This window comes from Mustela nivalis (genome assembly GCF_964662115.1).
Source record: "Mustela nivalis genome assembly, chromosome: 9".
Lineage (NCBI taxonomy): Eukaryota > Metazoa > Chordata > Mammalia > Carnivora > Mustelidae > Mustela > Mustela nivalis.
Window position 1 is genome coordinate 32,385,733 of NC_139028.1, and position 11,807 is coordinate 32,397,539.

The 11,807-nt window shown below is 40.2% G+C and overlaps 1 pseudogene across 1 annotated transcript; it reads left to right on the forward strand.

Annotated features, from left to right (window-relative positions):
• The first annotated feature begins 10,769 nt into the window (after positions 1 to 10,769).
• On the forward strand, positions 10,770 to 11,184 carry LOC309840534 (cytochrome c oxidase subunit 6C pseudogene; annotated as a pseudogene). Its single transcript has one exon. The product of its transcript is annotated as a cytochrome c oxidase subunit 6C pseudogene (transcript).
• Positions 11,185 to 11,807: the final 623 nt, after the last annotated feature.

The window sequence follows — 11,807 nt, forward strand, 5'->3', positions numbered from 1 at the left end:
TCTCAGGGTCATGAGTTCAAGCCCCACATTTGTTTTAGAGATTATTTAAGTTAAAAAAAATAAAATAAAAAATAATGACTCCAAAAGAAGTTGCTATTATGGAGTATCTGCTTTTGTTTGTGGCCCAGACTCCTAGAGACTTTTTTTTTAAGTTTTATTAATTTAAGCAATCTCTACACCCAATGTGTGGCTCAAACTTACAACCCCAAGATTAAGAGTTGTATGCCTTTCTGATGGAGCCAGCCAGGTGCCCAGACTACCAGAGATCTTGTCACGAAACCGGATTTTGTTTTCAGTTCAAACAGCCCGAGTCATGGATGTTGAGAGAGAACTGGAAGGGAGGTGATGTACAGAAGCAGCTTCTGGGAAGTTTAATAAGCAGGGAGAGAAGCATTATGAAGACTTTACGTCGAGTAGCATCTTTTCCCCTGACACATTGTCATAGTAAAAAGCAAGAAATGTATGAAAATGGAAACGTACTTTCCATCAAACATTGTTATTTCAAGAAAACACCTTTATGAAGGTGACTTGGCCTGAAAATTTGGGGCCATAACTTAAATTTTGATATGAGGGAAGCTGTGTAAGCAAGAATTGTTATAAATATGATAAGGATGCTATGGTTCAACTTGGTCGTAGTAATCTCATTTAAGATCACTCAGTAGTAACCTCATGTATGTAATCATTGTACGAAAAGTCTTCTTTCAGGAATATAATGTCAACAAACACCTGAGAATAATCCAAAAGAGAAACTACAGCATGTAAGGGATATCGGAAAGCCTCCAGCCAACGCAAATCTCCTTACACATTAAAAAAAAAAAAAAAAAAAAAAAAAAGGGCGCCTGGGTGGCTCAGTGGGTTAAGCCGCTGCCTTCGGCTCAGGTCATGATCTCAGGGTCCTGGGATCCAGTCCCGCATAGGGCTCTCTGCTCAGCAGGGAGCCTGCTTCCTCCTCTCTCTTTTTGCCTGCCTCTCTGCCTGCTTGTGATCTCTCTCTGTCAAATAAATAAATAAAATCTTAAAAAAAAATTTAAAAAAAAAATTCATACTGGAGAAAAAATTCCCGGATATAATGAATGTGGAAACCCTTTAGCCCGAAGCAATGACTCAGAGATCGTGAGAAGATACACACTGGAGATGGTGTGCATTCATGCATGTGCTGAAAGTAGTCAAGTGTTCTCCCTTTTTTTCCCCAAGTGTTTTCTCGAATCTCATCCCTCACTTTACGTTTAAGAATCTATAGAGGGAGGAAATCCCATAAAAGCGATAAATGCGGAAAGTCCTTCAGCTGTAATAGAAAAACTTCATACCCATCATTCTAAGGAGAAAGCTTATGAATGTGGAAATGCTTCTCTTCAAAGGCTAAGTAAGACTCATTAGAGACCAAAGAAGGCGTACTGGAGAGAAACCCTATGGCTATAAAGAAAGTGGGAAAGCCTCCAGTAGTGAAAAAAATCTCACAGGGCCCAAGAAGATTTGTACTGGAAAGAAATCCCTGAATGTAATCAATGTGGAAGTGTCTTTAGCTAGAAGCAATACTGCAATAAGATCAAAACATTCATACTGGAAACAAACTCTACAATTGTAATAAATGTGGAAAATCTTCATCCAAAAGGAGAGACATCATTATTTATAAAATAATCCGTACAAAAGAAATCTTATGTATGTAGTAGGTATGAGAATGCTTTTATTCAGAAGTCAAGCCTCATTAGACAATAGAGAAGTCATACTTGCAGATAAACCCTATTCATGTAGAGGAGGTGAGAAAACATTCAATAGCAAATGAGAATTCATTTTTGAGAGACACCTAAATACAGAGCACATGCAAAAATCTTCAGTAGAAGCTGTCCCTCCTGAAATGTTACAACATTCATATAGGAGAGAGACCCTAGGAACGTACTATGGGTGGAAAACCCTTCTCTCAAATCACACTGTTTACTGTATATGCAAGAACCAATATAGATGATAAACAAATGTAAAATGTGTAGAAAAAGCCTACTCTCAACTTTCAAACAATGCTCTGCATATGAGAAACAATACTGAATAGAATTTCTGTAAACAGGCATGCCTGGGTGGCTCAGTCATTGTCTGCCTTTGATCCCAGTGTCCTCAGTTCGAGCCCTGCATCGAGCTCCACATCGGGGTCCTTGCTTAGTGGGGAGCCTGCTTCTCCCTCTCCCACTCCCACTCCTGCTTGTGGAGTATCTCTCTCACTGTATCTCTCTCTGTCAAATAAATAAATAAAATCTTAAAAAAAAATGACTTTCGGTTAACAGATGAATGGGTAAAAATATTGTGGTATATCCATACAATGGAGCGCTATTCAGCAAGAAAAAGAAATAAACTATTGATACATGCAAAAGCATAAATTAAGGGACACCTGGGTGCCTCAGTTAGTTAAGTGTCTGCCTTTGGCTCAGGTTATGGTCCCATGGTCCTGGGATCAAGTCCTGCATCAGGCTCCCTGCTCAGCAGGGAGTCTGCTTCTCCCTCTACCCTTCGCCCCTGTTCATGATCTCTCTCTCACTCCCTCTCTCTCAAATAAATCAATAAAATCTTTTTAAAAAGCATAAATTAATATCAAAGTAATTGTGCTGAGTAAAATAAGCCAAACCTAGAAAGAGAGAGATAGAGTACATATTTCATGATTCCACTTATATAAAATTGTAGAAAACAAAAATTAATTAGTAGTAATAGGAAGCAGATCAGTGATTGCCTGGCGGGGGATAGTGGTGGGAGGCAAGGAGGCTGGGAGGTTTGGGGAGCGATTGGTTCCCATTGCTCTATGTGGAGTTCAAATTCACATCCCCAGGATCAGGAATCACATGTTCTACTGCCTGAGCCAGCCAGGTGTCCCTAAACATATGCATTTTAATTTATGTCATTTACACTCCAATAAATAAATAAATAATAAATAATAAATAAATAAACAATAAATAAATAAATAATAAAGGTTCAAAAGGAAACTTTGGAAAATGATGAGTGTGTCCACTTTGATTGCAGAGATGGATTCATGAATGTGAACATGTTGCAAAGCTTATTCAGTTGCCCACTTTAAACATGTGCTCTTTATTTTATTTTTATTTGTGTGTGTGTATTTTTTTTTTAAGATTTTATTTATTTATTTGACAGAGAGAGAGATCACAAATAGGCAGAGAGACAGACAGAGGGAGAGATGAGGAGAAGCAGGCTCCCTGCTGAGCAGAGAGCCCTATGCGGGACTCGATCCCAGGCCCCTGGGATCATGACCTGAGCCAAAGGTAGAGGCTCAACCCACTGAGCCATCCAGGCGCCCCTGTGTGTGTGTATTTTATTTTAATTTAATTTTATTTTTTAAGTTTTATCTATTTAAGTAATCTCCACACCCACCATGGAGGTTGAACTCAAAACCAGAAACTAAAAGCTGCACACACTTCTGACAGAGACAGCCAGATATATCTTATTTTACTTTTTTTTTTTTTAAGATTTTATTTATCTGACAGACAGAGATCGCAAGTAGGCAAAGAGGCAGGCGGAGAAAGAGGGGAAGGCAGGCTCCCTGCTGAGCAGAGAGACCGATGCAGGTCTCAATCCCAGGGCTCGATCCCAGAACTCTGGGATCATGTCCTGAGGCGAAGGCAGAGGCTTAACCCACTGAGCCACCCAGGGGCCCCTTATTGCTCTATGTGGAGTTCAAATTCACAACCCCAGGATCAGGAATCACATGTTCTACTGCCTGAGCCAGCCAGGTGTACCTAAACATATGCATTTTAATTTATGTCATTTACACCTCAATAAAGCTTTTAAGATTGTTTTTGGAGTTTCTAATAATTATAGTCAAGAAAAATTTTTAATTGGGTAAGAATTTGCTAAGGACAAATTAGTCTTCATTTGTTTAGGATTTACCAAAGTCTCTTGGGTTTTTTATGTAAACATGATATAAAAAATATTAAGAGACCTAAATATAAAAATAAAAATCTTGGGGCACCTGGATGGCTCAGTCGTTAAGCCTCTGCCTTTGGCTCAGGTCATGATCCCAGGGTCCTGGGATCCAGCCCCACATCGGGCTCCCTCCTCGGCAGGAAGACTGCTTCTCCCTCTCCCACTTCTCCTGCTTGTATTCTCTCTCTTGCTGTGTTTCTCACTGTCAAATAAAATCTTTAAAAAAAAAAACTAAGATAATCTAGGATACTATCTACCATCTCTTCTAGGAACATTGGTGAATTTCTTTTTTTTTTTTTTAAGGTTTTATTTATTTATTTGACAGATCACAAGGAGGCAGAAAGGCAGACAGAGAGAGATGGGAAGCAGGTTCCCTGCTGAGCAGAGAGCCCAATGCAGGGCTGGATCCCAGGACCATGAGATCAAAGGCAGAGACTTAACCCACTGAGCCACCCAGGCGCCCCCAACATTGGTGAATTTCTTAACCAAGATTTGAAACCAAGAAGCTGCAATGGGGGGGGGGGGGGGGGAAGAAAAGCTAAAGTGAAGACAACAGCCATATTTTAATTACTTGTAAATAAAAACTTTGATGCTATATATACCATAACAAGTCAATAAACAATACATCACATTTTTGCTATACAGAAAACAAAGAGGTAAACAACTAATGGTAAAATAGACAAAGGCTAATAAGAAAATATCAGGGGCACCTGGGGGGCTCAGTGGGTTAAAGCCTCTGCCTTGGGCTCAGGTCATGATCCCAGGGTTCTGGGATCGAGCCCCGATCGGGCTCTCTGCTCAGCAGGGGGCCTGATTACTCCTCTCTCTCTGCCTGCCTCTGCCTGCTTGTGATCTCTGTCTGTCAAATAAAATAAATTAAATCTTTTAAAAAATTAAAAAAAAAAAAGAAATTCTCAGGGAAGAGCAAATCCAAATGCTCCAAATCATATTAACATATTAAAAGATGCTCAAACTTTGAGGTGCCTGGGTATCTTAGTGGGTTGAGCATCCTGCTGCATTCCCACTCAGGTCATGATCTCAGGGTTGTGGGTTCAAGTGCTGCATCAAGCTCAGTGCAGAGTGAGCTTGAGAGATTCTCCTTCTCTCTCCCTCCTCCCCGCACCTCCCCCTTCATGTTTGCACTCTTTCTCTCTCACATAAATAAAATCTTTAAAGAAAACAATAAAAAAAAACTGTAAAAAGATACTCAAACTCGAAGCATCTGGGAAATGAAAATTAAAGTAATGATCAGGCATTATTTTTTGTAAAATAATTTTCTATGCCCAACATGGGGCTTAAATTCATGCCTCCAAGATCAAGTGTTGCAGGTTCCAGTGAGCCAGCCAGCACAGGAGCATCGATTTTAAGAGTGCTTTTATATCATGTCAGCAGCATGATGAATTGTTCCAGTCTTTTTGGAAGGGAAAGTAATAACATCAATTAAAATTAAATTTGTCTATATGTATATACATGTTATAGGAGATCTTACATAATTGTGTCACTCAGAAGTCCCCATTCTGGAATTCTATCTGAAACAAAGAGAGTCACCCATATAAGGTGTTTAATGCAGCATTTTTCATAATCACATAAAATTGGTAAACGGTCAAAGCGTATTGGTACAACCATCTCATAGAACAGGATGCAGGCATTAAACAGAAGAAGGTGGAACTGTATCAGTGGGCCTGGAGTGATTACCCGTCCTGCTGAATTATAAAGGCAAAATGAAAAAAGTATGTTGCATCAGTCAGCTCTCAACTAGAGAAACAAAACCAGTAGGGACATATGTGGAGGGATTTATAGGAGGGCTTGTGGGGTCTGGTTAGGCCGTCTAAACTCTGTAGTGCAGGCCATTAGGAAGGGGAGGCTGGAACTCTCTGGTTCGGGTTGAAGCTGCCATCCACTGGTGGAATTTCTTCTCTTTCCTGGAAGTCCCAGTTTGCTCTTCAGGCCTTTCAGGGGATGAGATGAGGCACTCTCAGAGTACCTAGGATATTGCTTAATGTGACGGACTCTGGATTTTAATCACACCTACAAAATACTTTTATAGCAACACTTAGGTTAGTGTTTATTGAAGTAACCAAATAGACATATATAACTGACCATCACATATAACTCACCACCACATGTGTAATATTTCCTTTTTTAAAGGTTTTATTTATTTATTTGTCACAGAGAGAGGGACTGAGCCCAAGCAAGGGGAACAGCAGGCAGAGGGAGAAGAAGGTTCCCCACTGAGCAAGGAGCCCAATGTGGGACTTGATCCTAGGACCCTGGGATTGTGACCTGAGCCGAATGCAGATGCTTAACCCACTGAGCCACCTAGGCATCCCAGTATTTCATTGTTTAAAAGCAAATAATGAGGATCATAGTCCAGTTCCAAATGTCAGAGGGGTAGGAGACCTTAATTTCATCTGGTCCCAGGAATTCAGCTAGATAGCAATGGAATGATACTGAACACCTGCGAACTCAACCAGGGATCTAAGAAAAGAGTAGCTGCAACTCTACAAATAGAAAAGCAATCAGGGCACCTGAGTGGCCTCAGTGGATGAGCTTGCTTCTCCCACTCCTTCTGCTTGATCTCCCTGCCCCCCCCACCCCCGTCAAATAAATAAATAAAATCTTGGGGAGGAAAAAGACTCTCTGAAAGAAAGAAAGAAAGAAAGAAAGAAAGAAAAGAAGAAAGAAAAAAAAAAGAAAGAAAAAAAGAGGAAAGAAGAAAGAAGGAAAGAAAGAAAAGAAAGAAAGGCAACTGCTTTCTGCAAGAATGTTGAGACAGAAAAACTCACGTCAAAAAAGAACAAGAGGGGCGCCTGGGTGGCTCAGTTGGTTGGACGACTGCCTTCGGCTCAGGTCATGATCCTGGAGTCCCGGGATCGAGTCCCACATCGGGCTCCCAGCTCCATGGGGAGTCTGCTTCTCCCTCTGACCTTCTCCTCGCTCATGTTCTCTCTCACTGTCTCTCTCTCAAATAAATAAATAAAATCTTTAAAAAAAAAAAAAAAAAAAAAAAAGAACAAGAGGCAGTACTGACTGCCAGGGACCTAATCGGTATGGATATAAGTAAGATGTCAGAACTAGAGTTCAGAATAATGATTAGAAAGATACCTGCTGGGCTTCATGGCTTGCTCAAGATTTTCTTTCTCACTCTCCCTCCGCCCCTCCTCTTGCCCTTCCTATTGCCACAGAGCACCCCCCCCCACACCGAAAAAAATTAAATACAAATTAGTAGTTTTCCTGAACAGTAAAGACAGTTGACCTGCTTTACCATGTTGCCTGTGGTCTGCTCACTTGCCAAGGTTACTTATGATCCTCAATGCACTGCTCACTGACAGCACGAAACACAACTAGAGATCTGTGTTGCTCTTTTCTCTGAGCACACCTTTGGTTCCAAAGTGGTGTGTAAGTAACAGCCCAGGGGCCCTGGGGTATGCTTTCACTTGTGGCTAAACTAACTATTAGAGTAGCTGGGGGTGTCTGGGTGGCTCAGTGGGTTAAGCCTCTGCCTTTAGCTCAGGTCATGATCTCAGGGTCCTGGGATCCAGCCCCGCATCAGGCTCTCTGCTCAGCAGGAACCATGCTTCCCCCCTCCTCTCTCTCTGCCTACCTCTCTGCTTACTTGTGATCTCTGTCAAATAAATAAATAAAATCTTAAAAAAAAAAAAAAGAAGAAGAAGAAGAGTAGCTGGATTGCTAGTTGTTTATTAGTGAAGGTTACTCTCTAGGCAGAGCCTGAGAACTGTCTTAAATGTAGATTGTTTAAACAAGCTGTGGCCTCTTGCCAGCTTTTTCCTCTTGTTTCTGATTTGGCTTAACCTTTAGCTGCATGGTGATGGAGGAAGATAGCAGGACACAACAGCAGATGGAAGAGGAAGACAAACGCAGATTCAGAGCCAGTGTTGGGAGAAGTGGTATGGGGTGGCAGAACGGAGAGAGAAAAAAAAATTTAGTAGAGAAGGCTAAGAGGATGCAAAGGACCAGTTTCCAAAAATACAGCTCCCAGAAAACATCAAAGAAAATACTTTCTAAGAATTTTCAGTGATGAAACATTCAGAGCACCTTTTTTTATTCACTTAACGTAATTTAAAAAAATCAATACAGGGCAATTTCTATTTTGAGTTAAACCCCTGTTTTTGTATAAGTGCTCTTACAGCTTGCCGAACCTTTCATGTGTCCCCATTTGATCTGGGTGAGACTGCAGATACATTGGCTGGCCAAACAGTAAACTGGGGTAAGTCTTATGCTGAACTGGAGAAAGAAAATGGAAATTTTTTTTTAGAAAACAAAACCCTATGCCAAATATAGCACAGATTAAGAGCCACAGAAACATTGTTCTGAATATTTATGGGTAATCCACGAATAATCCTCAGAAATAGATATTGCTGATGCAAATCAGCTTTAAAAAATGGGATGTATTTTTCTAGTATATATGGCATAAAGCGTATAAACGTAAAACACAGGGATATTGTACCAGGGCTATAGAAGCACAGATTTAAAGACTGAGAGGAATCCAAGTGCCACCGGCTAGAGAAATAATTCTCTGTTAGTAAGGACCACTTTTAGTAGGGGGAAAGTCCATTGTCCTTATGGCTATCATGATACTTCATGTTCGGATTTAAAGTTGCTTCAGCTTTTGTTCCTTCTCAGCAAACATTAACAAGAGTCAGGCTCTGCATAGATTTAAATCTGAGTAAGACCTTTTCTCCTCCTTAACAGTGTTTTTTATTTACTCTGCGCCTGTGGTCATGGAATGTAAATATTCTCTTAAATTCTCTTTCTTATCCTATTAAAGTAACCAGCAGAGAGCTTGAGAATTAAGCAGGATTCTTTTCTCTCAAGGTTCCTTCTCAAATTCTAGTGTGGCATCCAATCTCTTCGTTTTATTCAAGACAAAATCGAATTCTTTTAGGTTTAAATTTATTTCCTTACCAGGAAGAAACATTAATCACCAATACCTACAAATGCGATCATTGTTGGTAACTACATTTCTAGAAAAAATATTTTTGAGGTTCTTTTGTTTCTTCATACAAAAGTCACAGGCTCACACAAACATTTCAACTATTCAGGTCGTGTTCAGGCCCTAGTCTTTCAGTCCATTCATATGCAAATTATTGCAACGTTTTCCCCCAGGTTAGAGAGGAAAAATAAGACCCTAGCTTTTAACCTTGACACTCCTGAATCCATCTAAAAATTTTATGCTAAATATCATGTCCAGTTCATATGTACCTTTTTTCTAAGGGAGGATATCATAATTTCCAGCACATTCCAAGGGGTCCAAAACCCTATAAAGAGTAAGAATCACTGCCTTCTAATAATTACTAAAATCCAGGGTACTTTTTTTTTTTTAAGATTATTTATTTATTTATTTGACACAGAGAGATCACAAGTAGGCAGAGAGGCAGGCAGAAAGAGAGAGAGAGAGGGAAGCAGGCTCCCCGCTGAGCCCGATGTGGGACTCGATCTCAGGACCCTGAGATCATGACCCGAGCCGAAGGCAGCGGCTTAACCCACTGAGCCACCCAGGCGCCCCTCCAGGGTACTTTTAAAGTCGAATTTCATTTTCCTAATTGGCTACATCAGTGCTTTCCAAATTTTAATTTGCATATGAGTCCTGTGGGGAGCCTGTATAAAATACAGATTATAATTCAGAAGGGCTGAGGTGGGATCTAAGATTCTGCCTCTCCAACAATTTCTAAGGTGAAGCTGTTGCTACTGGTCCGTGGACCACACTTTGAGCAAGAGCAAAAATGACACACCCAAGGGAAGACCCTATGTAGTGTTCAGAAAATTTCACCAATTAGGAAAATTCAAGGGGCGCCTGGGTGGCTCAGTTGGTTAAGCGACTGCCTTTGGCTCTGGTCATGATCCTACAGTCCCAGGATCAAGTCCCACATTGGGCTCCCTGCTCAGCACGGAGTTCTGCTTCTCCCTCTGACCTTCCCCCCCTCTCATGCTCTCCCTCAAATAAATAAACAAAATCTTTAAAAAAAGAAGAAGAAGAAGAAGAAGAAGAAGAAGAAGAAGAAGATTCAAATACTTATTTGTCGATATACCCTAATGTCTGACAAAGACAGGAAAGGAAACACTTACCAGCATTGACATTTGCCACCGTTAGAATAAGGAGTATATTCATGAGATGAAAAGTGACATTATTCTCCACTATTTAGAAACCTGAAGTTGGTTTTTGAAGATGTCGTATATCATAGAAGCTCTCTAATTGAATTTTCAATTTTTGTATTTCTTTTGCCATCCCTCCCATCCATAGAACTGTTTCCTTAGAGTTTAATAAGATGCTGTCTGGTCCCCAAGTGCAGATGATGCAAATTGATGGTGTTCCTGACAATATTAAATTAAAAATTGCCATTGTTTCATTATCTTCAAGACTGTGAAATACTGCCCTCTCTTTCTCAAGTCATATTAAGCTTTGTTACAAACAGGTTTAGAAATAGGTAAAACAGGGGTGCCTATGTGGCTTAGTGGGTTAAGTGCCCAACTCATGATTTCAGCTCAAGTCATGACTCAGGGTAGGGGGATGGAGCCCAGCATCAGGCTCAATGCCTGGCATTAGAGGTGTCTTGAGATTCTTTATCTCTCTCTCTGCCCCTCCCCTCTAAAATAATTAAATAAAAATTTTTTTAATTTAATTTATTTCTGAGAGAAAGAGCACATGCATATGCATGAGCAGAGGGGAGGGGCAGAGGGAAAAGCAGTGTCCCAGCTGACCAGGGAGCCTGATGTGAGACTTGATCCCAGAACCCAGGATCATGACCGGAGCTAAAGGCAGACACTTAGGCAACTGAGCCACCCAGGTGCTCGGTACATGAAATTCTTAAAAAAAAAAAAAAAAAAAAAAAGTCAGTTAGGAAGGACGTTAGGTTGAGGATGGTGTAGAGAATAACTATCATGATTTCCAGTGCTTTGACGAAACCTCAGATGCGAGGCCTTCTGGCCAAGCGTCTGTGATTTCATGTTGTTGGAGCCTTCGTTGTATCCCTGGGGGTTGCAGCTTTCTTTAAGTTTGCTGTGGCCGAACCAAGAAAGAAGGCATATGCAGATTTCTACAGAACTTACGATTCCATGAAAGATTTTGAGGGGATGAGGAGGGCTGGTATCTTTCAGAGTGCAAAGTGATTTTGGAATGTAAAGAATTTCTTTGGGTTGAGTTCAATTGAAGTTTGCCACTGACCTGTGTTCCTGAACTATGAAGCACGAATATTGGGTTATGGAATAGTTTGTCTTGATAAATAAACAACTAACAAATACTTTGGACAGTAAAAAAAAAAAAAAAAAAAAAGAAAGAAAGAAAGAAAAAAAAGAAAAAAGAAAAGAAAAGAAATAGGCAAAAAAATACATTTTATTATTTTAGTACAGACAAGATCATCTCTTTCTTTTATATTCACTTTGTCTTTCTTCTCATCTGCTTATTAAAATTGACTTACCAAGATTATCAATACGTATATGGAAGTTTTGCCAACATCTGAAACTTAACACAAAAGAACTAACAATTCCCCTCTTACTAACACTCATCTTCCCAAATAGCTGTGTGATGAAATCCTCAAGACTTTGACTCTATGTCAAGACCCATACTTAATCTCTTACCAAGTCCTATTAAATCATCCCTCTAGTATTTCCTAAAGTCTTCCAGAATTTCACATGGAAGGAAAAAAGAGAACTACACCAGTTTTCTTCCCTCCAGCCCTTCCCCCCAAAACTGCAGCCTCCGTGGTGAGATCTGAGGGAAGAAACTATTCAGTCCACACGTTGCTTTATGCTTTTACTACATATGCATGTATCCCTCACTAAGTAGTTTTATTTGCATATTTCAAACTTTACATAGTATCATACAGTACGTATTCTACAACTTGCTTTGTCTTCTCAATATTATGTGTATG